We start from the raw sequence: 24,334 nt of genomic DNA on the forward strand, positions 1-24,334 counted from the left end.
TCTGTCAAAATTAAGCTGCTGCAGTACCTGTCATAATAAATTAACGTCAGAGTCACTAGAACAAAAGATTAAGTCAAGTATATTTGAGCAGAATCATTTTTAAAAAATTATACATATTTTTTAAAAATCAGATAAATTATGTCAGCCATTACAAAATATCAGAGCTATTCATATTTTTAAAAAGTCAAATAAATGGTATCAGATTTATAAAAAAAGTATTTCAATTAAATCATTTAAAGATCAGATCCATCCTACAGTTGTTCTGAAATTTTAAAAGCCTTCCAGTACCCAGTATCCTCCTTGATCTGGACTTTCTAATTTTTCACAAATTGCACCAGAGATTCTTTTTGCCTGGAAACATGAACGCTATTATGTTAAAGCAAAAATATTTCTTCATTGATCTTAGACTCACTTAGATTTGGTTTCTCTGGTCCCAGGTGGGACAATGAGCAACACATGCATGGTAACAACTTTCTTGAGTTCCTTGAGGAGATTACCAGCAAAGTGGATAGTGGGGAACCTGTAGATGTGGTATATCTAGACTTCCAGAAGGTGTTTGACAAGGTGCTGCATAAAAGACTGATCCAGAAACAGAATAGCAAAGCTTCCAGAACAGCAGATAGCAGAATTGTCCATCACACCTTTTGAATTTCCAAGCTGCAGTGTGCAAGTTACTGAATTTGTTGACACTCTCACCGTCTCAATGAAGGCAAACACTGACAATTTTGCTGGTATTAGAACAGCAAAGTCCAGGCCAGTGTTTGCCAGTTAGGAATGAGAATTGTGAATTTCCTCATGAATTCTTTCCATTCGGCAGTTGGTAACTGATGCCAAACTGGTAGAAAGCCTAGTTATGACACATAAATGTTACCGTGACACCTCTGAAGAAACTTTTGGTTTGAGCTCCTTAGTGTACCTCTCAATCTGTTTGTTTTGTAGTGTAGGATACTCTTTTCAAATATGTGGAAATTATTAAGTTGACTTTTCAATGCTGTTTGGACTCAAAGATTTTCTTTTGGTGTACTTTGCCCTCTTTTAGTTAAGTTCAGCTCCATATGTCCCAAAAAGCACTTTCACTCTACCAGGTAAGTATCAATTTAAAGGATTCACAACACCCGAGCACTATACATGGAACAGATTTCTGATTATCATTTTACTGATTTTCTCATATATCTTAATGGGATCCTCTTTGCCTTTAGAATAAGGCAGAATAACATTTCAGACTTTCAATACCAAACAAATTCCTTAAACAGTTAAAAAAAGAAACAAATAAGTTGCAGTAACACGGCCCCTGTATTGCAAAGAGTGTCATAAATTAGCACCGATTACCTCACTGGAAAAATGAGTGAGGAAACCTCCTGTTTTCTCGTCCGTTTCACACTTAGAATTTTTCTGAGAAAATTCTGCCCAACATATTTTTTAGAGTAGTTGTTAAATTTTGATAGTTCCTCCTTATAGAAAATAATAAATGCTTTACAATTGTGGTGTTCATCTATGGGTTACGATTTACATATAAGACTTTTTCTCCTTTGCATCATTAACAGAAGCATCTGGTCTGACTACATCTCTTCAAAAGCATCAAACAGACTTCCTGATTTGAAGAAAGCAGGTTTATAAATATCTTCAAAAATCTCACAAGGATCGTGCAGATTAAAACAAAAAAAGGTGTGCTGTTTATATTTAATTAACTGTTAATCAAGTTTGTACCTGACTAAATTCTACATATGAGCCAAATGACATGATTGTTTCCATAGATATCATACTTGGGCAAAAATACTTAAAATTTGCTACAATCGTACCGCCTTGAAGCAGCCCCAATATGAATGAGTTTCTCTTCCACTGTACTTCATATGCATGAATAATGGTTTTTTTTTGGCTTCAAACTTTAATGTTCATACTAACAAATGAAATAACCAGAATATTAAAGAATGAAGATGATATACTTTACATGCATTCATTGGAATCCATTTGTTTACGTTGATTTCTGCCTGTTTCAATTTTGTTTCTACGTTCTAGCATATGCTAATGAATACTGTTAACAAAATTGGGATAGAAACTTTAGCAATTTTTGTCACAACTTCTGCACTGGTCACAGAGGAAATTCTGAGTCACTCTTACAGGGGAGAAGGAAATAGAATTCACTGGTCTTTTGCAATACTGGTATATTTGTTGCTCTATGTGTCATTGCAATATATATTAAACTGCACTGCAGATGGAACAAAATAGCTTCTGACTACATTTCTCTGGATAATTGAACCTAAATGGGGATATCAATATTATTTTGTAATAGGAAAATTTTTCACTGTAATAAACAGTCCAAGTTGAGCCCCTGTGTTGTTTCCATACATGTTTCATTTCAATAGATTTCTGTATTACTTTGTAATCTCTATCAACAGAAACAACTTGTATTTAAACAGCAAGTTTAACATGGTAAAATGTCTCAAAGTGCTTCACAGAGTGTTTTAAATTTGATGCTCAGCCACATGGGAGGATGTTGTCACTAGCCGCAGAGTTGGATCTTAAGGAGTATCTTAAAGGAGGAAAACAAGTTTGATAAGATTTAAGAAGGAAATTCCAGAGTTCTGGCTGAGGCCATCAGTGATGGAGCTATAAAAATCAGGAATACTCAACAGCCCAGAGCTAAAGCACAGATATCCCAAAGAGTTGTAAGGGTAGGGATGTTTACAGAGAAAGGATAGGGCAAGGCCATGGAGAAATTTGAAAACAAAGATGAGAATTGTAAAGTTGAGGCATTGCTTACTCCAGAGCCAAGTAAGAAGTCAGAAAGCACAAGATGGGATTGAATATTTTTGTTTTACATGTCTTTCCTTAATGTAGATACATAGTGAAATGTAGTTACTTGCTATCTGTTGGAAATTGCAATTGTTTATATAAATGCTTGAACAAATCAATCTGCTAAAAAAAACTCCATGCATTAATAGAAAGTGCAGGTTTTTGAAGAAATTCAATGATTTAATTTTCTATAGTCTAACCATTAGTTTTCTATGGGCCTTTGTTCCACTTCATTCATTGTCATCTTTTAATCTGCACAAATAACACTGGCAAACATTGATTTCATGGAATAGCTGTGACATACTCCAACAGAAATACAGTTCTCTTCTTTGAACAAGGCTGAGGTGAGACAATAGAAAAGTCTCTCTATCACTATCATTTGGTGCAACCACCTAATATTAATTTCCAATGGGTAGCAAAGTTCTCCTAAGTGAGAAAATGGACATGCTTAGTAAGGTAATTAATCCACCCTGTGATTGAATACCTCTTCTGGTTTTAATGATTTTTGATAGAACTTACAATAGCTCACAACTGCTGGGAGTTCTGTTGATTGTCATCTGGTAGCAATGGTGGAACTCTGAGGCAACTCCCTCACCCACAAACCTCTCCCCTCACTCCCTGAATAAAATTAGCAGCGGAGTTCAAATGATGAGGAAACACAGTGTTCCAGTCCTACAGGTGGACATTTTGACCATCTATCCTGGCCATTGGAATTTCATAGCATTACAGAATTGTTACAGCTGAGAAGAAAGGCATTCTGCCTTCATGTCTGTGATGGTTCTCTTTTGGAGCAATTTACCTATTGACATTCCCCAGCCTTTTCCAAGCAGTCCTGCACATTCTTACTTTTCAGATAACAATCCAATTTTCTCTTGAATGCCTTGATTCAACTTATCTTCAGCATAACAGAATCACAGAATTGAACCTCTTATGGTTATTTTAGGATTGAACGCTCTGCAATAGATGCAAGATAATTGCTGCCGACATTACTACAGTCTCCTTCTATCCTCCTGACTCTGAAGCACGGAGGCAGATTAGCTTTGCTGCCTTGCAGTGCTGGGGACCCGAGTTCAATTCCCACCTTCGGTGACTGTGTGGAGTTTGCACTCTCTCCCTATGTCTGTGTTTCCTCTGGGTGCTCTGGTTTCCTCCCACAGTCCATGGAACTGCAGGTTTAGTGGATTGACCATTTAAAATTGCCCATTAGTGTCCCAAGTTATGTAAGATTAGCCATGGTAAATGTATGGGGTTAAGGGGTTTGAATACGAGAGAGGGTTTGAGTAAGATACTCTGTCAAAGAGCTAGTGCAGCCTCGATGGGCTGAATGGTGTCCTGCACTGTCAGGATTCTATGTGGTTGGATAGTGGTAAGGATTAGTTCAGTATAGAAAGAAAAGATGTATGCCACACAATTCACAGCTATTTTATCAAGTAAGTTAATGTGTAATTATCATTTGTTCCCAAAATCAGTACATTTGTATGGTCTTGTTGTGCAGAATGTTAGCCTTTATAACTGTTGTCTTGAGAATTAAGCTACTCTGAGCTGCCTGTGATCTTCATTCAGTTCCACTTCACAAACATTGAAACATGTGTAAAGATCAACAGCCTTTCCAATTCCCAGGATTGTGATGCATATTTCTTCTTGGTCAAGAATTGACTGTTAAATAATTTTCTACACAAGAAACAGGAAAGTTACCAACATAATTTGGTGATCATTTTTTTGGAAACAAAGTCGAAGATGAAGGTTTGTCTGACTGAGACAATAAAATCTCTTATTTTTCTAGAAATAATTTCAACATGTTTAACATAGAACTCCAGGGAGTTAAATTGGATAATCCCTGTGAAAGGGTTAATAATTACACAAGTTTAAAAATCACACAAGCTGCTGTGAAATAGAAAAGTCTTCTTATAAGAACCTTCACATATAGGCACCAACGCTATTAGTCTGGGCAAAGCTCATTAAATCAGATATCTGTAACTAGGAGATAGAGAGTGATCCATAGACATTGAAACAAGCTGTAATATGATAACTTGCATTAAACCTTCACACTGATTGGATGTTGTAATGAAACAAGCATAAAGAGATTGTGATTGGTATATGCTAATTACTTGTAATTGAATTTTAAACTATAATTGCTTCAGTATCTCGGAATATGCCTTTCTGACTAGCTACAGAGATGACACTGTAGTTTTCTTGGGTTCTTGCTATAGCTTGCATTAAAACAGCTGTTTAGGAGAACTCCGTGACTTGGCCTGGTTACTTGACAGGTAAAGGTGTGATCAATTAAAATGCTGACATCAAAGCCCGCAACACCTTGCACAGAAATATAAAAGGGTGTCCCAGTAGGATGGGCAACAGTTGATCCAGTTCTCAAGTCGAAGGTGAAAGCCTGTTGTTAACCAGTTGAGTTGTGAACCCTCAGTTGGTCTGGTGGTCTCATCAGCTGCACCAATCCCAGTGCGTAGTGCCTGTTGAAGTGTTGAATTTTGTAGTTCAACTGTGTATTTCATGATGAACTGGTGATATTACCAGTTGAACTGTACAATCAACTCACATTTGCCTCAATTCACTACACATACATATCTCACTTGTCAACAGTCTCTATCCCATCCCTGCAATGCACTGTCAAACACTTAGTCTGCTGCAAGCCTCACATCACACAACTTGAGTCCATTGCAAGTTATTCCAACCATGACCAACACAGCGCCCAGATTACACCACACTTCCCTTTCTTTTGCAAAAGAAGTTCAAGATTAGAATCAGCAGCACTAAACTAGAATGGACTAGTGTGGCTTCATGTAAGAATTATGATAGAAGATATGGTGATTGATATCCTTGGGGTAGCCATAACTACTGCCGTGGCCAGCAGCCCAATTTAAACCATTGAAAAATAATGGTATCTCCATATCTAATCCTCCTTCTTATTTCACACAATCTCTTCTGATTTATAAGCTGTGGAATAGTGTCAGCCTGTACATGTTGCCAACCTACCCCCTTCCCTCATCTTATTCTTAATTTTATGTCTTTCTACTTTCAGATATCCAAGACCAGTCTCTGCCACACTCAATCCACCAACTCAGATTATGATGATGAATATAATTCAGGAGGGATCAGCATGTGGTGTATCACTTGACATAAGGTAGGGCAGGGGACATGGATACTGCAGGTGCCATTCACCGCACTTCATTGCTCAAGATGCAGGTGAACATTTGAAAGGGAAACTTACAAAAGGAGTGGAATGGCAGTGGACCCTCGCAGCAAGATTCTGTTGTCATCTCTCAGGATAACAGATTCAGAGAGATAAGGAGATGACAAAACAAAGTATAATACAATGAAGCAGTCCCTCAAAAACTATGCAAAAAGAAGAAAAATAATTTAACAGTTGACAATAATTAACTGTTTAAAGAAAGAAACAAAAGGCTGTTATCTACAATAACATTGCTCAGTCAATCCTATAACAGTATATTTAATTTTCTCCAAATAAAGAAGAGACATCACAGCTTCTAACCACGATGAAGCAGTGGGTGGCTTGGGGGACTTCCAAGTTAATAGAATCCAAGTTAATAAAATCGAATACAGTGACGTCTGTCTTAACCTTAGTTCAGTTAGGCCAGTTCAGCTGAGCCTGCAAAAATGGCTGTCAAAGTACAAGGCTGCAAGTCTACAAGTCTTTTATTTAGAATCCTTGAAATTAGGACAAAATCCTTCAGCATGCAGCACAGCACTCCCCATAAATATTGACAACTTTAAATCACAGAATTGTTATGGCACAGGAAGAGGCCATTTGGCCAATCTTGTCTACATCACAGTAATCATCTAATGCACCTTTGAATGCCTCGATGAAACTTGCCTCCCTCATACTACCAAGCAGTGCATACCAGGCCTAAACCAATTGTTTTTTTTCTTACGGCATATTTACTTCTTTTGCAAATCACCTGTGTGCTCTGGTTCTTACATAGAAACATAGAAATTAGAAACAGGAGAAGGCCAGTTGGCCCTTTGAGTCTGTTCCACCATTCATTTTGCTCATGGCTGATCATCAAATTCAATATCCTGATCCTCCTCCACACCCCCTATATCCCTTAATCCCTTCAGCCCCAACAGCTATATCTAATTCCTTCTTGAAATCAGACAACAATTACATTCGCTGGTAGTGAATTCCACATATTCATCACCCTCTGGATGAAGAAATTTCTCCTCACCTATATTCTAAAAGATTTACCACTTATCCTCAAAGTATGACCCCTAGTTCTGGACTCCCCCACCATCGGAAACATTCTTTCTGAATCTACCCTGTCTAACCCTGTTAGAATTTTATAGGTTTCTATGAGATCCCCTCTCACTCTTCCAAACTCCAATGAATATAATCCTAACCAATGCAGCCTCTCATCATATGACTGACTTGCCACTCCAGGAATCAGCCTGGTAAACCTTTGCTGTACTCTCGCTATAGAAAAGGCATCCTTCCTCAGATAAGGACACCAAAATTGCACACAAAACCCCAAGTGTGGCCTTACCAATGCCCTATACAATTGCAACAAAACATCCCGCTCCCTATCCTTAAATTTTCACGCTATAAAGGCCAACATAGTAGTTGCCTTATTTACTGTCCTCTGTACTTGTGCACTTACTTTCAGTGATTGATGCACAAGGATACCAAGGTCTAGCTGAATATCCACTTCTCTCAATTTACACCCATTCAAATAATAATTTGTCTTTCTATTATTACTCCAAAGTGGATAACCTCACATTTTTTCACATTATACCGCATCTGCCATACAGATGCCCACACACTCAGCCTGCCCAAATCACGCTGAAGCACCTCTGCATCTTCCTCACAGCTCACCCACCCACCCAATTTCTTGAGCCTTTTAAGTGGGAACAGTTTCTCCCGATCTACTCTGTATCGCCCTCTCATGATTTTAAACATGTCTGTCAAATCTCCTCTGAGCCTTCCTCTCTACAAGTAGAACTGTCCCAACCTCTCCAAACTATCCTCCATAACTGAAGTTTCTCATCATTGGAACCATTCTCTTCTGCACTCTTTCCAATGTATTCACCTTCTTTCAATAACGTGGCACTCAGAACTGTGAACAATAAGAACATAAGAACATAAGAAATAGGAGCAGGAGTAGGCCATCTAGCCCCTCGAGCCTGCCCCGCCATTCAATAAGATCATGGCTGATCTGTCGTAGCTCAGTTCCACATTCCCGCCCTCTCCCCATAACCCTTAATCCCCTTGCCTGTCAAAAACCTATCAACCCACGTCTTAAAAATATTGAGGTCCATCTCTTGTTGAGTTGAGATCCAACTAAAAATAGTTGAGGTCCATCAAGTGTCTTCCATGATGTCAGCATAACCTCCTTGCTCTTGTACTCTATGTCCCTGTTTATATTATCTGCTTTATTAACTGCTCTCCTCACCTGTCCTGCTACCTTCAATGTTCTAGACACACGTACCCTCAGGGGTATCTACCAACCATCAAACATATGTACAAACTTGGCAATCAGGAATTAACCTATTGATAAGCTCTCTGAATTCCTTACTTTGGTGGAATGCAAGTTCAACCTCTGATTTGATTTATTATCACATCTTACGTGCTATCGAGACAAAGTATACTCATCATAAAGTACACTGGGGAGAAGGAAAGGAAGGATGCAGAATATAGTGTTACTCTCATAGCTAAGGTGTAGAGGAAGATACAAGGTAGATCCATTCAAAAATCTGATGGCTCTCAGTTGTTTGGTGGTGATCTCAGACTTTTGTATTTTTTTCCCAACTGAAGGAGGTGGAAAAGAATATGTCTGGTGTGTGTGGGAGTCCTTGATTATGCTTGCTGCTTTTCCAAGGCAATAGGAAGTGTAGATGGAATCAATGTTTAAGAGGGGGCATAAGTAAAATAATGGGAGGACTTGTGCCAAATCAGAATTGAAGTTTATTTATTAGTAACAAGTAAGGCTTACATTGATACTGCAATGAAGTTACTGTGAAATTCCGCTAGCCGCGCACTGCGGCGCCTGTTTGGGTCAATGCACCTAACCAGTACATCTTTCAGACTGTGGGAGGAAACCAGAACACCCGGCGGAAAGCTATGCAGACGCAGGGAGAATGTCAAACCAGATATCGAACCTGGGTTCCTGACACTTTGAGGTAGCAGTGCTAACGACTGTGCCACTGTGCTGCCCTTACATTCACATGTTGAACCAATTCATTATGATTCACTTCATGAACTATATATATTTGATGTGTGCTCACTACATCCTAGTGTGCACACTAACATCCTTACCAAGATGGCATTGGAAGTCGCTAGAGCCATAGGTATGCATGCACATGCCACACATACCATTTTGGATGCAAATTCATAGAATCTATAGAATTTCTACAGTGCAGAAGAAGGCCATTCGGCCCATCGAGTCTGCACCGAGTACAAGCCCACCCAGACCCTATCTCCCTAGCCCCACGTATTCACCCGACTAGTCTCCCTGACACTATCGGGCAATTTACCTTGGCAAATCAACCTAACTCGCACATGTGGGAGGAAACTGGAGCTCCTGGAGGAAACTCACACAGGCACAGGGAGAACATGCAAACTTTGCACAGACAGCGACCCAAGCCAGGAATCAAACCTGGGTCTCTGGCACTGTGAGGCAGCTGTGCTAACCACTGTACCACTGTGCCACCCCTAATCAGCTCCCAGAACACTGAAGAAATGGTCAGTACTGAAACTATTTTTGCAGCCATACCAGATTTAAGTTCCCATGTAACTTTAGCTTCCAGTATGAAAGTCATACACTTCACAATAAAAAAACTCTTTACATTAGTATGAAGGGCCCGTCCTCTCAAACTCTCCAAATGAAAGAATATTAGTTCTCTACGGTGACTGCCAAATGTGCTTTGCATTGCACAGTGTGATGAATTTAAGAAATGCATTCCTCACACACTAATAACGTTCATAATTACTAAGTGGCAGCTTCTTGCTCCAGGCTGAATTTAATCCCAGGTTTCTAGAGATGAAGTTAATGTATCAAAACTATTTACTAAAATTGGCCAGTAAGTACCATAATTCACACCATATAATTGAACTCTGTCATCCTCTGAAAGTCCTTCCCGAAACAAGTAGAAAATATGAACCCCCCCCACCCCCCATGTGGGCATGGATGGTTGCCATCTTGAAATATGAAAAAATCTGCATGTTATTCATAGTAAATAAATGTTGCACAGTATTTGAATGAATTATAAAGTTACTTTCAACCACAATCAAAGCATTTTAAAAACAAAATTCATTGGCTGGGATTCTCCCAAAAAGTGCCCAATGGGGAAAAAAAGGAGAGTTTCCTGTCTGTTTTTTGGGTATATTTACCTGAATGAATCTCTGACCCTCTTTGCTTCACAGCGTGCTGCAGAGATTCATGTTGGAAAGTGGGGGACAGGGGTCTCATCCCGTCTGAGAGGCCAGTAGAATAGTGCTGAACAGGCACTGTTCATGCACTTATCTCTCTGTCAGGGGGGATCAGTGTATGCACACTCCCCCCCCCCCCCTCCCCCCACCAAACACTGGCCTCCAACATCCCCTGATCACCATCCTCCCCCGCCCCCTCCGATTGCTGGGTTGCAGGACACACATGCCCAGCCCTGATCACCACTCTTATGGCCAGCCCCGATTCTCACCTGATGGCCAGCCATGACTCCACCCCCTCGATGGCCTGCCCTGACCTCACCCCTCCATGGCCAACCTCAACCATCCCCTCACTCCTTCCCTCTCCCAGTGATCCTATTGTAGAGTTTCAGTGGGTCTCACTCCACCACTAACCATCTCACAATATGCTCCACCCCCAGTATGCCCTGCCCCCATCTGGCCCCACCCCCTTGGCATTGCCTAATGCCCAGTGGGTAGTGCCAAGTTGCCAGGTGGGCAATGCACCAGGCTGGCACAGTCCAAAGGGAACCTCCTTTTCCACCAACCTCACGGGAGGGCCTCAATGGCCTCTGTCCCCACTAGTAATCGGTTAGACGATGGTCATGAATCTCGTGAAAAGCCCACAGCTGTTATCTCCTGGCCCCCTGCAGTATTCGAGCTATGAAGGTTCAGGAGAGAGTTTTTGGAGAGAAAGAAGGAGCAGCTTGCAGGCTTCTATCTCTAAGCAGCCCTCTCCAGCTACTGAACACCAAAAAAAAACAGGTTCCTGCTATAAACCCAGCCGGGAGAGTCCTGGCCAGTCTTTGGCACCTGATGCAGGGAGTTCATCGAGTTCATTCTGAGTCACTTTGGCTGCAGGATTATCCTAAAGATCCAATGCTGGAACAGAATTGGTACTTTCACCTTAATAACTCCCCCACAGCAATCGTCTTCCTCTTCACCCACTGTCTTGGATATTCTGCAGTTTTTTTGATGATCTGATGACACTTTGTGCACTTGTAGCAGGTGAGCAAATTGGTGATTGGTTGCTGAGATTTAGGTTTCTATTTGTATCGCAAAACAATTTAAATTGGCACTGGGGAGAAAAAAGGACACTACTAAATTAAAGTAATGGAAGTGAGTTAGATATACAGACTCATATAGTCATGTGATATTAGAAGTGGGAGCAGTTAGGTTTGTAGCAGAAAGAACTTTTTTTTCAGTGTCAGTAGTTGGAGAGGGCTGCTTAGAGATACAGGCCTGCAAGCTGCTCCCTCTTTGACTTTGAAAACTCTCTCCTGAGCCTTCATAGTTGTTGCCACAGTTTAAAGTCAGTGTGTCTGAGTATATGTAAAGTGGGGTTTAAATCTTTGGCAAGACCATTGCTTACTAGGAACTGAAATAGTGATAAGTTAGATATTAAGAGAGCTTTCTTCTAAAGTTTGTTCAATGGTTAAGAGTTAAACTGCATCATTTTGTTAGAGTTATTGTTAAAACTTTGTTATGAATAAAGCTCATTTTGATAAAAGATCTCTAATTTGTCAGAGGAATTTCTTCTGAGACAAAGCATCCTTTCTTTGCATATATGCCAAAATAAAAAAAAAATTGTTGGGGTCTTGTCTGGCTTCATAACATACTTTGGGGTTCTGATACACCACCCTAATACAAGTTAAACTCCTTAATATAATTACAAGTAATGATTTTGTGATATTTCAAAACTTGAAACATTTAACTAAACTATAATGGAAGATTATGTGGATTGACCATGCTAAATTGCTTCTTATGTCAGGGGGACTGGCAGGGTAAATGCATGGGGTTATGGGGATAGGTAGGATTATGTAGGATTGTGGTCAGGGGGGACTTAATGGGCTGAATGGCCTCCTTCTGCACTGCAGGATCCTATGATTCGATGTGTTGTAGCTTCAGTATGTCAGTACTGGCGGACACCAGCAGGATCCACAACAACCCCCATGTGCAGCAACTGTCTGCAGCTCAAGGAACTTTGGCTCACAGTTGACCAGCTTGAGTTCAAATATTACGGTGCATTGTGGAGGGGAAAAGCTACTTGGGCATTTGATTCTGGAGACAATCGCACTATTTAACTGTAGTAAGGGACAATATAGTTAGGGAGGTAAATAAAGCTTTCTACAGGTGAGAATCCCAAAGGTTCAGCAGCCTGCTTAGTGCCAGGGCTAAAACAGCTCCTAGTGGCTGGAAAGGTATTTCGAATGGGGAAAGTTTTCATCCATATGGACACCAATGATAAAGGCCAGGCTAAGAAAGATGTTCTGATGAGTGCATGTTAGCAGCAAATTTAAAATAAAGGCACCAGAAAGGGAACAGTCTCTGGATTACTGTCTGGCTTAACAAGCAAATTGGCATGGGATAAGAAACATCAGAGAGTTTAATGTGTGCCTCAAAAATTTATTGGCATAAAATGAGTTTCAACTCATGGAGCTCTGGCATCACTATCGGAGAAAAAGGAAGCTGGACCATTGGGATGGCTTTCTCCTGAACCACACCAGGATGAGTGTCCTAGGGAATCATATAAATCAGGCTGAACTGATCTCTTTAAATCTAAATATTGGTGCAGGGGAGGGATCACATGAGAGGAGCTTTGGAAAGTTCAAGAGTAAAGTTAAGGCAATACTAGGGTAGTAATATGATAATGATAACTCGAGTGTGTTAAGAAAGCACAAAGCATATAAATATATCTGTGTACCACCAAATAAATTCAGATTAGGGAAACAATGTAAAAAGACAGAATTATCAGCTCTTAATCTAAATGCACTCAGCATTCATAACAGGATGGATGAATTGATCGCACAAATAGATGAATAATATATGTCAGCCATTACACAGGCGTGGTTGCACAGTGACCAAGGCTGGAACCTAAATCTCCAAAGCTATTTTGGAAGAACGGCAAGAAAGGAAAATAAGTTTAGGGATCTACGTTAATGAAAAATGAGATCAGTACAGTTGTGAGAAATGATACTGGCTCTGAAATTCAAGATGCAGAATATGTGATACAGATAAGAAATAGCAAAGGAAATAAGCTACTAGTGAGAGCAGTTTATGGGTCTCACCCCCTGCCACCACCCCTAACAATTGCTACACTGTTTAGAAGAGTATATATCAAGAAACAATGGGGCTTATAAGAAAGATAGTGCAATAATTTACAGGTGATTTTCGCCTTCATGAAGATTAGAGTTATCAAATTGGAAAAGAGAGCCTGGAAGATGAGGTTCCAGATGAGCTTCTGTTATTTTCAGAACAGTTTCTTAGGACAATGCCTTTTGGCAACAACATTCTGGAATCAAGACAGAGAGTATTGGAAATGTGGCCTTTCTCAAAGGTTCTCCATTCCTCACCAAGTTTGAACTCTACGAGCTGTCTCCAATCCTAATGCCCGAGTCAGTTCCTGCACATTCAGCTGGACAGTCTTAGGTGGGACCGTCAGTAATCCCAAAATCCAACACACATTGCTTATTAGCTTATAAGCAGTTAGAACAGGGGGATGAGCAGCCTGCCTCTCTCTTGCTCTGCTAAAGCTGACAATGTCAATATTGTGTAGAACTGATGTGAAAATGAAAAAAACACCTTGTGGTTTCCTAAGGGAAAACACTTGGGTGTTTTAGAGTTTGTTAAATTGTAACTCTCTTTGTCATGTTCACATACCTTAGACTTTATTTCAAAACTCAATTGTCCTGTCTTCTCCAGTTCAATCTGCTGTCAGCCAAATCCAATTTAGCCTTGTGGAAAATGCTATGACAAGAGTAGAAGTTGAGTAACGGTTGCCAGTTAAAAGGATGGATTATTGATCATGGAACTGCTTTATTTTGGGGTTGAGTATGGGCCAAGTAAGTTCACATCTAACGCTTCAGATGGGGCTGCATTGCCTCTGACAAATTGAAACATGCCTGAAGGAATCTGTCTCAGACATTTCTTGAAGCTAATTTTGCATCGGCACAAGACATTGCAATTATTGCTCCTTCACTGAACTTTATTATTCTCCTCACCGCAGCTCCAGTCCACTTTACTGCATTATGATGTGCAAGAGACAGCTCATCATTATCATTCTAGATGTCCTTGCTGGTGCATACAGAAGGGTTCTCTCCGATCTGTCCTGGCACCTGAATTACATCTTTGACATCCCAATGACTTGCTCAATGATCACCTGTGATTGCCGCTGTGTGACTAGTTGAAAACAAATAGCCTATATTTTATGTTTGGATGATTGTTCCTTTAACAACTCGGTCTCTGCAAGATTAACTCTGGAAGAAAAAAGACTTGCTCTCAGAAAATGATCATGTGACCAAGTTACTTGGGGGCTAGATAATAATGAAGCAAAAGGGGTCAACAAGTTAATTATAGGACTGAGTAGATTCCTGGGTATAGTTCTGTGTTGAAGATTTCTTTTAATTTTAGGCTGGGGTGAAGAAAACACCTCTTTCAATGTCCTCAGTTGAAATCTGGTAAATTGACCAAAAGAGTTTAAAATTATTGTTAACTGAAGGACTCCTAATTGTGAGTTGCTTTTCTGGTATAGTCAAGCTGAGAAGATAGAAAACTAGAATTGTAAACAATACTAGAAACCTGAGCTGACTATGAAGAAGAACAGCAGGTTAGGTGTAAGGATTCACATTCTAATCAGTAATCTCTAAACTGTCTGTGCTTTATATGCTCTGTCTGAGGCCAGAACTCTCCATTCACCTGACGAAGAGGGAAACCTCGAAAGCTTGTGAGTATTATCAAATAAATCGGTTGGACCAAAACCTGGTGTTGTCAGACTTTTTACTGTGTTTACGCCAGTCCAACGCCGGCATACCCACATTATGAAGAAGATGCCAGAGGTGCTTCTGTGTTAAATGGGAAGTTATGAATGAAGGATGGCTGCAGGAGATTTGAAGGGAAAACTTTGACAGGAAGTTGCAATGCTATGTCAATCTTTGAAGCAGTTATAGAATGATAGAATTCCTACATTACAGAAGTAGACCAATCGGCCCATCGAATCTAGGAGGACCACAACCCCACATATTTACCTTTTAATGCCCTGACACTAGGATTAATTTAACATGGCCAATCAAACTAATCTGCACATCTTTGGATTATGGGAGGAAACCGAAGCACCTGGAGGAACTCCACGCAGACACAGGGAGAACGTGCAAACTCCACACAGTCACTCAAGGTCAGGATTCAACCTGGGTCCCTGGCACTGTGTGTCAGCAGTGCTAACCACTGTGCCGCCTTTTCTCAGTGATGATTGTGAACTCAGGCAATCAATTGACATAATGATCAAGTGGGAAAATGGATCAGCCATGTTCTCATTAAATAGTGAAGCATGTTCAAAGAGTTGTATGGCCTTCTTTTCTATTTCTAGTATTTCTAATCTTTCTTATAACTGATGTTTCAATTTGCTCAAGTAAGAGGTCAATGAATTGAATCTGAACATGACTGGCTCCAGAATGTGTGGAATCAAGGTTTAGCACATCTGCCAGAGCCAGTATTGTCCAGATTCAATTCATTGACCTCACAGTGCCAGAGAGTCAGGTTCATTTCTAACCTCAAATGACTGTCTGTATGGCATCTGTCCATTTGCCTCCTGTCTGCGTGGGTTTCCTCTGGATGCTCCAATTTCTTCCCACAGTCCAAAGTATTTAGGTTACGTGGACTGCTAAATTGACACTTAGTTTCACAGGGCTTAGCAGAGTAAATATTTGTGGTTACAGGGACAAAGCCTAGGTGAGTTTGTTGTTGGTGAGCCAGATGGCATCCCTGCACTGTAGGGATTTATAGTAGCGCAAAACTCAGGGAGCTGCAGCAGGAGAAGAGTGTATGGGAAGGTTTAAACAGTACTGTAGAATTCACAATCACTGCAGGCAGACAGGACAAAATACAAATAACCATATCTGAGACAGCACCAAAATAATCACACCCCAAGTTGCTCCAAGCTTGCAACAACCACAAGAGAATTGATATCAGTTATCAAGGCTCCAAAAGGTCTAGAGGAACCGTTGTGCCTCTGAAAAATTAGTCAAGTATCCAAGGCTTGGGACAATTAACACACCATCAAAATCAGTTTGACAAACACAATGCTTTGATCTTGTAAACGGATGGACAGGAGATGTCCACGAAGTGATTAAAGCTCAAGCACCCAAGACAATGGAACCATGTAATGTAATCAAAAACAGAACTGTAGCCAATTCAAAATAACAATATGATGACTGATGTAAATGTAACACTTTGTATTATAATGAAAGATGTACCTTCATAGCGAGGGGGATTGAATATAAAAGTAGGGAGGTCTTGCTGCAGCTGTATAGGGCATTGGTGAGGCCGCAGCTGGAGTACTGTGTGCAGTTTTGGGCGCCGCACCTGCGCAAGGATATTTTGGCCCTGGAGGGAGTGCAGAGGAGGTTTACTAGGCTGATACCGGAGTTGAGGGGATTGAGCTATGAGGAGAGGCTGAATAAACTAGGCTTGTACTCGTTAGAGTTTAGAAGAATGAGGGGAGATCTCATTGAGACGTATAAGATGATGAATGGGATGGATAGGATAGAGGTGGAGAGACTCTTCCTGCTCAAAAAAGACAGTAGGACTAGGGGGCACAGCCTCAAGATAAAGGGGAGGCAGTTTAGAACGGAGTTGAGGAGGAACTTCTTCACTCAAAGGGTGGTGAATCTCTGAAATTCTCTGCCCGTTGAAGTGGTGGAGGCTGCCTCGCTAAATATTTTTAAGAAGCAGGTTGATGGGTTCTTGATAAGAAAGGGGATTAAGGGTTATGGGGAGAGGGCGGGAAAGTGGAACTGAGCCACAACAGATCAGCCATGATCTTATTGAATGACGGGGCAGGCTCGAAGGGCTAGATGGCCTACTCCTGCTCCTATTTCTTATGTTCTTATATGTAAGAACCGATGATCAATATAATAGCTCAGAAGAAAGCTGTAGTTACTGCCATGCGTTCTGCTCTCCCTCATGCATGTGAATAAAGCCATTTTTGGTGAAGTACTACACTATCTCGGAAGACTTAATTTGTTCATTCCCTCCTTCAGGATTCTATGATTATAATTTATATTTGCCTTATTGTAGATGATAGTAAAATAGGAATATGACAGCTTTAACATGCTTTAAAATTGATTCAAACAGAGTGCTAAATGTAGCTTTGAGGCTGACAAAAAATATTTGCTGAGGAGATGCACCAGCAAATCAGTGATCTTTGTGCAGGAGGAAGATTCACATTAATGAACGAGATTCTAATTATTCATTGATGAAATAATGAGCAAAATTGTAATTATTGTGCTAGAACAAATGCATCCTCCAGGCTTGTGCAGCATTGTCATAAACACAAGGGCAAGCTGTGGGATTTAATAGAAAGGAAAGAAAATTGATTCAATGCTAAAATGATCTGAAGTAAAGCTAAGGAGAAACTGAAATAAAACCAGAGTGTAGTGGAAATGTTCAGCAGCTCAATCTGCCTCTGTGGAGAGAGAAACATTATTAAAGTTTTGGATTGATAACCTCTCATCAAACTGGAAAACGTTAGAGATGAAATAGTTATAAAGAAATAAAGGGTCAGGAAAGAGGGAGAGGGGAGAAAAAGATCAAAAAGGAAGGCCAGTAATAGGATGGAAAGAGGAAAGATTAAATGAAAAATAGTGTTGAGGTGGAGGCTGAAGTTCATGGGTCAAGTAAGGACACAAAAAATAGTCTAAATGAGGTTTAAATGGGAAAAAGCAGATTCCTCAACAGAAGCTGCCATCCAAAAATGGTAAGAGTGGAACGTGGGAAATGGTATGTAAATGTTTTCGGGCTCTGTCAACCATGGTGGAAGAGAATCCTTGGTTGAGGAAAATGGAGAAACGGAGAAAATGTCTTGCTCAAATATATTTTGATACTAAATTTCCCATCAAAACCTTACCAAAAGGAAGTCATGTTGATGATGCTATCTGAAAAAGCCAAGGATATGATGACTGAGTTCTGATAAGGCCATCTCCAGTCGGCATACCATTTCAAATGCCTTTATGATTAAAGAACACAGGAAATGTCTGCAAATATGAAACTTAGTATGAACTAAACTATTCTTATTTTTGATCACCAGCTCCTGCTTCTCCTTGCAGCTCTTTTACCTAGACCACATAGACAGCTTTTTCCAAGTTCTGTAAGCCCAACATTTTATAAATGTAATAATAATAAAGTACACAGGTTTTATATTTCATCTCGTTGAATGCCCTCAGAAAGGTTTAACTGATCCAAAGATTAAGAGATTCAGGCATTTATCTATACTGACTTTATGTTCCTTCAGTTATTTTCCTGCAAAGAAGGAGAATGTAAGCCACTCACCCAAATACTTATTGCACTTACTTAAAAATGAAAAAATCATTTTCTTTGAGAACTGTGAAAATAACAAACTGAATCATAAAAGCGACACAATTTCCTATTTCTTTTGTCTGACAAAATAGAACCATCTTGGATTTGATCTAGGCCCAAAAAACTGTGGAGCTGTTCCTGATTCACTCTACTGGAAGTGTTGCAAAACCTGTGGGGTAAATGGAAATCCTATTACACTCATAATAAAGTGCATTAAATGGAATAGAAGAAACTTCAAATAAATTCCATCGCCAGCTGTCCTGATTGTCAAGGCATTTCTCTCTTTGCAAAAGAAAAACATCTTATACATATGTGACTCCTACGATGTCCTGAAAAAAGTCCAAAGCACTTAATAGCCAATGAATACCCGCTGGTGCTTATTAAGGGAAGAATGCTATCTTGGAAACTGCATGGGAGGATATCATTCTGTAAATGGGGCCTTGGGAACTTTTACATCCAGCTCAACAAGTATCGTCTTTGGATAGGTTGCAGCTCTAACCACACAAGGTGTTTTTGATTCTGTAATCATTTAGGTTATGCACTTTAGTTCCAGTTCAGGTTTATACCCATGATCTTTGAACAGAAAGTTCTACCATTGAGTCATTCTAACACAGGGTAAGGTCTTCTTCATCTTTAGATTTTATAATATCTCTGTATATTTATGATCTTTTTCAAATTATTTTACATTAATGCACAAAACATAGGATAAATGTTGGAATATATTTATGCATTACATACCATAAAGTGTGATGGAATACTTTCCACTTGCCTGGATGAGTGCAGTTTCCAACAACACTCGAGAAGCTTGACACCATCCAGGACAAAGCAGCCTACAAGATTGCCAGCCCATCCACGAACATTCATCCCCTCCAACAGGAGTAGAAGTGGTGTATGACAAGGTGCACAGCACAAACTCACCATCCTTCTTCAGATAGCACTTTCCAAACCCATAACCACTATCATCTAGAAAGTCAATGACAGCAGAGAGTTTGGGACACCATCACCTAGAAGTTCTCCTCCATGCTACTCACCATCCTAACTTGAAAATAGGTCACTTCCTTGACTATCACTTGGTTAAAATCCTGGAACTTCTACCCTATTAGGGTTGGTGTACCTACACCTCATGAACTGCAGTACTCCAAGCAGGCAGCTCACCATCACCTTCACAAAGGAAATTTGGGATGGGCTGTAAATGCTGGCCTAGGCAGCAACACACATCCCATGAATGAATAAAAATTGCAGACATAATGAAGGAACATCAAGTTTAGAAAAAATGAAAGCTTTCATGACCAACAAATTCACTTTCAGTTCTTAGGCATAGTGCCCAAAGTAAAATAATTAAAACACACTGATACGGAATTTAGCTCAATGTTTTGAACAGAAGCCAACATTTTTGAGGCTACCCTTGGAATTAGTTAATATGAGTAGCTCTTATAATTTCTGTAAATAACCAGACTTAACCAGTTGTTTAAAATGCGTTAAACATAAAGATTAAACTGTAATGAGCTCTGACAAAATTGTGCAAATAATCCTTTGGTCATGTTCCTTTGCCTTCTTGCAGCTTTTCTGGGTTCATTAGTTTAATACTTGATTTATTTTGATCAATATCTATGAGAGCATTCAAGTATTTAGCACCATCTAATTAAACACCTTTTTTATTTTACTGCGGTCCAGATTGTGGTACCAGCGCATCTGTTTTATTCTGTATGATTGAATGGTTTTTCACCTGACTGCATAATGTCACCAGAAATTGAATCCCAAAACTTGGTTCGAATACTCTGCTGACCGATCACAGATAGCTGAAGAAATAAATTACGATCACCTTTTGTTCCCTGTTGTTTAATATGACTTTTCTCGAATGATCTGCATCCACACTGGATTTTATGGGGAACTCAATGTCTTGTTGGTTTAGGTACAAATACATAGCCTTGCATTTTTATTATTCTGAAATGCAGTTCTTCTGTTCAAAGCATAGGAAGATTATTATTGCTGAAGGTATCAGGAATAAATTAGCAAAGGTAAAATACTGTAGACACTGGAGGTTTGAAATAAAAAAAATGAAAATGCTGGAAAAACTCAGCAGGTAGAAAATGTTCTAACAGAAGGTCAAAAATGTTAACTGTTTTTCTCTCTCCATTACTGCGGTCAGCATGGTTGGATGATGAAAGGGAGTCATTAGCTCGCTCAGTGAGAGTATCCCTTATCACGCAGTAGCCAGCCTCTAATTCTGTACGGTGGTGCAAAGCCAGCAGTCACACCTGACTACCTAAGATGTACGAGAGGGCAGAAAACTGCTCTCACATCTCCCTCAGGATCCAGCACCACTCCACTTAGAATCCAAATAGTTATCAAAACTCTTGCAAGATCACGATGCACCACTTCAGTAAAAATATGTCAGTGGTAAAATGATGTGGATGCTGGAGATCTGTAAAATCAGGAAATGTTGGAATTACTCGGCAGATCTGGCAACATCAGTAGAGAGAGACAGAAACAGAGTTGATGGGCTGGATTTTCACATCAGAAGCAGATATTGGGAATTGAGTACTTTTCCAACCTTGATGAGGTGTGCCTGAAATGGGGGGATTTTTGTTCTGTTATTGGAGGTGGTGTGGGGGGTGCTGGGGTGCCTGCTGCAATCGGATCTGTCACCCTTACATATAGTTTGGGGCTACCAAATGCCAAGACAGTCTGCATAAAAGATCCGCTTCAGTTCTCTGGGACATTGTTCCAGTTGCTTTAGAATCACAAAGCTTATTTTCAGGCACGAAAACTTGGCAAAGTTGGGGGCTGTGATTGTGGGGGAATGTGGCTGGGGGAATTGTTGGCGGGGACGGGGAGAGTTGTGACTGTTGATGTGCTGGGGCAAGCAACATTCCTTAACCTCTACATATGATCCTCTCTATCTCCCCAAACCCCCCCTTCAGTGTGATGAGATGTCTTTTGCGATTGATCTTGCTGTTCTTTTGGTTGCTGCTAGAGCTGAGAAGGAGGAGCTGGAGGAAGAATTGCAGGAAGAGGAGGCCCTAGTCCTACCACTTGCAGGACCAGAGGGAGATGACCACCAGAGGCAAGAGGTGGCCGCCATTCACCTGGGGGGGGTGGGGGGAGTGGTGCATAAGAAGGAGGAAACAGAGACCCCGGCAGTTCCGTGCATGAGTGAACAGGTTTGAACAGATCTTGGACACCGCGTCCCGCCGACATTTCCGCCTTTGAAAGGAGACAGTACAACACCTTTGCAATTTTGTTGCAGGACCTTGCACCTCAAGGAGGTGGAGGTGGGGGGGGCGTGGGGAGGTGGGTGGTGGGACGTGGGGCACCCACTGTCAATGGCTGTCAAATTGACAGTCGCTCTGAACCTTTTTGTGACTGGCTCCTTCCAGACCCTGAGCGGAGATGTCTGTGACATCTCCCAATCAGCCATGTACACCTGTATTAAGCAGGCCACAGAAGCCCTGTATGCCTGGGCTGGGCAGTACAGCAAATTTAACCTGGGCCAGGCCCATCAGGAAGCCCGGGCTGCAGGGTTCGTAGCCATTGTGGGGATGCCTAATGTGCAGGGGCCAACAATTGCATACACCATGCCCTCAAGGCCCCCCTACCAAATCTGCAGATTCATCAACAGAAAGGGGCTCCACTCCCTGAATATTCAACGTATGTGTGACCATAACATTGCATGTTTCTGTGCAAGACACCCAGGGAGTGTGCATGACAGCTTCATTGTCAGGAGCTCAGACATCCTGGGGGCACTTGAGGAGGAACCCAGGCTGAAAGAGGTGGCTCGAGGGTGATATGGGTTACATGCTTCGGGCTTGGTTAATGACGCCTGTGAGGAGGCCTGTGACTGAGGCAGAGACCCGCTATAATGAGGCCCATGTAGCCACCAGTTGTGGCCTGCTGTGACTCAGCCATCGCTTGGAGCCTGCCATTCAAGGTGAGGATCCCCTGCCCCAGGCTTTCCACTGTAGACGTCACCCTTGCAGTGTTGTCCTGGGAAGCACTCAAGGCAGGCAATAGCTGCCTGTCTGAAAGCTTTGGGACTCCTGTCAACAGCCTCGTTCAGTGTGGCCATCAGCCCTTCCATTCTCTGGCTCTGTTGCTGCATCTCCAGCAGCTGAGCGAGAAGTGATCTCAGAGGCCCAACATGTCGTCTGGGGCCAGCTAAATCCTTGCCTCTGGCAGGCCCCTGTGCACCCGAAGTCTTGGATACTCACTCCTCCACCACATGTCGCTAGAGACTGACCCAGAAGCCTCACCGCGAACTGGACCCACTGAATATCTGGGATGGTAAGTTGTGAGGGGGCACGATAGTGGATAGTGCATTGGGCTGAAGGGCCTGTTTCCATGCTGTAAACTCTATAACCTCTATGATTCTTACATTAACACTGCAATGAAGTTATCCCCTAGTTGCCTGTTTGTGATACACTGAGGGAGAATTTAGCATGGGCAACACAGCTAATCAGCACGTCCTTCAGATTGTGGGAGCAAACTGGAGGACTCGCAGGAAACCCATGCAGACACGAGGAGAACGTGCAGCCTCTACATAGACAGCGACTCAAACCACGAATTGAACCCGGTGACATGCTAACCATTGTGTCAGCATGCTGTCCTATGGCAAAATCTGTAAGTTTCAGGTGTTGGTGTTGCATGTGATAAAGGCCTTGGTTTTGATGTTAAGGATTTTGGTCAGACTACTAACATAGCATTATGAGTGCTATAGTTACTATTTCCCTTTGCTGTTAGCATGTCAGGGAGATGGAGCAGAGACAATACAGAGGAGAACAAGTTGCTTGTCAGTAGGAGGCTGCGGAGAAAAGGGGAGAAGCATTCTCAGCAACAGGCTTTATCTATTTCAGGTGTTCAGGGAACAATTCTATTTAATCAATGTCTTCTGCTAGCTCCTCAAGCTTCATATCTCCTACCTAGATATGCAGCCACCCAACAGTGTGCTTCACAATGGCAGCACACTCAATCATTATGATGAGCAGGCAGCATGGGGTTTGAATAAAGGCAAAATACTGCAGATGCTGAAATCTGTCAGCACTGTCGAGAGGTCAATGTACTCAAAATGTTAACTGTATTTCTCTCTCCGCAGATGCTGCCAGAACTATTGACTTAATCCAACATTTTTTGTTATTGTTATTGCAATTTGAATGCTGTGAGTGTCAAAACAAACAGATTAATTATGCATTCCATCCCACCCATTCATTTTTGGATCTTATCTATTTTTTTCCCCTCATATCTTCAGGGAAACAATACTTGGTAATGTTGAACAAGCCAAACAGCCAGGATACTGATGGAACATGTGTACGTTTGCAGCTTCATTGCAGCATTAATTTAAGCTTTATTTGTGACTGATAAATAAATTTTAACTTTAACCCCTTGACACAGGTTGCAATGCCACTCTCGCAGTGCCAATCTCTGCCAAAGGACAGGTCTCAGTGGGAGCCTCATGGCGGTGGGGAGGGGATTAGGATTCATTCAGATAAGTTGGTGGCCAGGTGTAGTTGGAGGTGCAAGTGAGGGCTGTTGGAGGATAGGTGATGGTGGATATTTTTGGCAGAGTGTCATAACATATGGAAAGAAAACTGACCAGTTTCTCTGGAGAGAAACACACTTGTTTTCTCACTGGAAGCAACACTTTGTTAACTTTTGATAAGATTTCGCTCCACACAGTTTATTATCACTAAGTCCTTTTGAGGTAGTTCTTTACATCTTCAGATGTGCATGTCCAAATTGTAATTCACAAAGAAGCTTTCCAGAACAGCTTCCCAGCTCTGA

The sequence above is a fragment of the Carcharhinus amblyrhynchos genome, chromosome 3, assembly GCF_965287045.1.
Source record: "Carcharhinus amblyrhynchos chromosome 3, sCarAmb.v2.hapA, whole genome shotgun sequence".
Lineage (NCBI taxonomy): Eukaryota > Metazoa > Chordata > Chondrichthyes > Carcharhiniformes > Carcharhinidae > Carcharhinus > Carcharhinus amblyrhynchos.